Below are 3,898 nucleotides of genomic sequence, written 5' to 3'. Positions count from 1 at the left end.
TGGCCCTTGGGTGAGAATCAGAGATGTGCTGGCTTCGGGTGTGACCCAGCACATCCCTAGCTGTGGTGGCTCTAGGGGGGAAGACCCCTTCTGCGTGAGGAAAGGAGAGGGAAGATTAAAGGGGACTTTGTCTTGCAACTTGGTTACCAGCTTGGCTATAGAGAAATAGAGCACCAAGTGGGATCCTGGGATCCCCAATTCCAGGCTTTGGCTCCTGGATTGAATTTCTTGACCTGCCTTGGGCCAGAGGGGAGCCCACTGCCCTGAAGGGAGAGACTCAGGCCTGGCAGAATTCACCACAAGCTGACTGAAGAGTCCTTGGGCCTTGAGTGAACCCCAGTAGTAGCCAGGCAGTCCTCACCATGGGCCTGGGGTGGTGCAGGCCATGGCGGAGAGACTCCTCTGCTTGTGGAAGTGGGAGGAAAGAGCAGGAAGGACTATGTCATGTGGCTTGGTTGTCAGCTCAGCTGTAGTATAATAGAGAGCCAGGTAGATTCCTGAGATTCTTGACTCTATGCCCTAGCTCCCAGATGGCAACCCTGGACCCATCCAGTGCCAGGGGGATCTCATTGCCCTGAAGGAAAGGACACAAGGCTGGCTGGATTTGCTACCTGCTAATTGTAGAGCTCTAATGCCTTGAGTGAACATAGGCACTTGTCAGGCAATGGTGACTGCAAGCCTTGAGTGAGACTCAGTCCTTGGCTTGGCTTTGGGTCTGGCCCAGCACAGTCTCAGTGGTGGTGGCCACAGGGGTTCTTCTCTAACCCCTTCCCCGGCTCCAGGCAGCTCAGCACAGAGAGAGAGAGAGAGAGAGACTCTGTTTGTTGGGGGAAGTAGGGAAGAGAATAAGAGTCTCTTCCTGTTAATCTAGGAAATTCTTCCAGATCTTACCCAAGACCACCAAGTCAGTATCTCTATGAATCTGCAAGAGTCACAGCATTACTGGGCTTGGAGCACCCCCTAAAGCAGATATGGCTGCAGTGACCAAAGACTTAGATCACAACACCCAAATCCCTTTAAATACCTGGAACGCCTTCCCAAGAAGTATGGGTACAAACAATCCCAGACTATGAAGAACATAATAAATACTTACATATTCAGTGCCCACACACCAATGAACATCAACAAGCATCAAGACCATCCAGGAAAACATGACCTCACCACAGGAACTATTAATAAATAAGGCACCCGTGACCAATTCTGGAGAGACAGAGATATGTGGCCTTTTAGGCATAGAGTTCAAAATGGCTGTTTTGAGGAGGCTCAATGAAATCCAATTTAACACAGAGAAGGAGTTCAGAATCCCATCAGATAAGTCTAACAAGTAAGTTGAAATAGTTAAAGAATAAAGCAGAAATCTGGAGCCGAAAATACAATTTACATACTGAAGAATGCATCAGAGTCTCTTAACAGAAGAATTAGTCAAGCAGGAGAAAGAATGAGTAAACTTGAAGACAGGCTATTTGAAAACACACAGTTAGAAGAGACCAAAAAAAAAAAAAAAAAAAAATGAAGCATGCCTACAAGATCTAGAAAATAGCCTCAAAAGGGCAAATCTAAGAGTTATTGATCTTAAAAAGAAGGTAGGGAGACAGAAAAAGGTAGGAAGTTTATTCAAAGGAATAATAATGATGGTAGCAGTGGCCAGTCTGGAGCAGCTGTTATGAAGACACCACCTGCAGCAGGGGAGGTGCAGCGGGGTTGTGCATTCTGTGGTGCTGGTGGGAGCTGGGAACAGGTGAGAGCCTTGCCCCATACTGAATTGGTGGAGCAGGAGCCCATGCTCCTGGGCACCGCTGCTGCCGCCCAGCCCTGGCTCCCGACCTGAGCATCCCTGTGCTCTTGTGGGCTCTTTCCCCACAGGCTCGGAAGTGTCTGCTCCTGCTCCCTGGCCTCTCTCCACTCCTGGCTCCCTCTCCAGTGCAGAGCAAAGCTGTGGCTGAGCCCAGGTACTGTCGTGACTCAGCCAGGTGTGCGTGCACTTGGGGCGGCACCGACATGCCAACCCCCTGCCGCCTCAGCCCCCACTGGACTCTGGGTGCCGATGAACATGGGAAGGAGGCTGATGGGGGGTGCTGCAGGCAGCTTGGCGTGGGCCTGCAGGAACCCCTTGGCACAAACAGCCTGGGCCCTGTGGATGGAATGTTGATGGCAGCAGGAGGCAGACAGGCTCCTGGGCAGAAAGGGGCAGGTCCCTGGTGAAACTCCACCTTCAAGCCAGGGACCACCTGAAGCCTGGGGTCTGGGCTGCCAGCTCCAGATGGAGTCCGTGGCCCAGAGTGAGAACTTACAATGCTTTTTCCAGGCCTATTCATGGCTGCCCATGGACCAATCAGCAAGCACTTTCTCCCTTCTGAGCCCATAAAAACCCCAGACTCAGCCAGACTCACACAGATGGCTGACTACCCACTGTGGAAAGGAGCTACCTATGTTGGATCTCCTCAGCTTGTAGGGACAGCCTGCCTGTGGAAATGTGCTACCCACTCCTGGTCTCCTCTCTGCTGAGAGCTAGACACTCACTGGGATGATCTGCCTGTGGGTAGGAGCTACACACTCTGGATCTCCTCTCCGCTGAGAGCTGGACACTCCTCTGGATGACCTGGCTGTGGAAAGGAGCTACCCACTTTGGGTCTCCTGAGAGCTGTTCTGTCACTCAATGAAGCTCCTCTCCACCTTGCTCACCCTCCAGTTGTCTATGTACTCCATTCTGTCTGGATGCAGGATAAGAACTTGGGACCTACTGTAAACTCATTTTCAACAAAGATGCCAAAAACATACATTGGAGAAAGGACAGTCTCATCAATAAATGTTACTAGAAAAATTGGATATCCATATGCAGAAGGATGAAACTAGACCCCTGTCTCTCACATATACAAAAATCAAATAAAATGGATTAAAGACTTAAATTGAATGCATCAAGCTATGAAACTACTAAAAGCAAACACTAGAGACACTTTCCAGGACATTGGACTGGGCAAAGATTTCTTGAGTAATGTCCCTCAAGCATAGACAAGCAAAGCAAAAATGGACAAATGGGATCACATCAAGTTAAAAAGCTTTTGCACAGCAAATGAAACAGTGAACAAGGTAAAGAGACAATCCACAGAATGGGAGAAGACATTTGCAAGCAATCAATCTGACAAGAGATTAATAACCAGAATATATAAGGAGCTCAAACAACACAACAGGAAAAAAAATCTAATAATCTGATTAAAAAATAGGCAAAAGATCTGAATAGACATTTCTCAAAAGAAGACGTATCAACAATAAACAGGTTCATGAAAAGATGCTCAGCATCATTGATCATCACAGAAATGCAAACCAAAACTATAATGAAATGTCATCTTACCCCAGTTATAATGGCTTTTTCCAAAAGACAGGCAGTAAGAAATTCTGGTGAGGATGTGGAGGAAAGAGAATCCTTGTACACTGTTGGTGTGAATGTAAACTAGGACAACTACTATGGAGAAGAGTTTGGAAGTTCCTAAAAAAAAAACTAAAATTGGAACTACCGTATGATCCAGCAATCCCACTGCTAGGTATAAACCCAAAAGAAAGGAAATTAGTATGTTGAAGAGATATCTGCACTCCCATGTTTATTGTAGCACTATTCACAAAAGTCAAGATCTGGAAGTAACTTAAGTGTCCGTCAACATATGAATGGATAAAGAAAATGTGGTACATATACACAGTGGAGTACTATTCAGCCATTAAAAAGAATGAGATCCTGTCATTTGCAACAACATGGATGGAACTGGTGATTATTATGTTAAGTGAAATAAGCCAGGCGCAGAAAGATAAACATTGCATGTTCTCACTTGTTTGTGGAAGCTAACAAAAATTAAAACAATTGGACTCATGAAGATAAAGAGTAGAATGATGGTTACCAGAGGCAGGA

Source organism: Pan troglodytes, chromosome 8 (genome assembly GCF_028858775.2).
Source record: "Pan troglodytes isolate AG18354 chromosome 8, NHGRI_mPanTro3-v2.0_pri, whole genome shotgun sequence".
NCBI classification, from domain to species: domain Eukaryota; kingdom Metazoa; phylum Chordata; class Mammalia; order Primates; family Hominidae; genus Pan; species Pan troglodytes.
The sequence above is the reverse complement of the archived record's forward strand: the minus strand, read 5'-3'. Positions refer to the sequence as shown.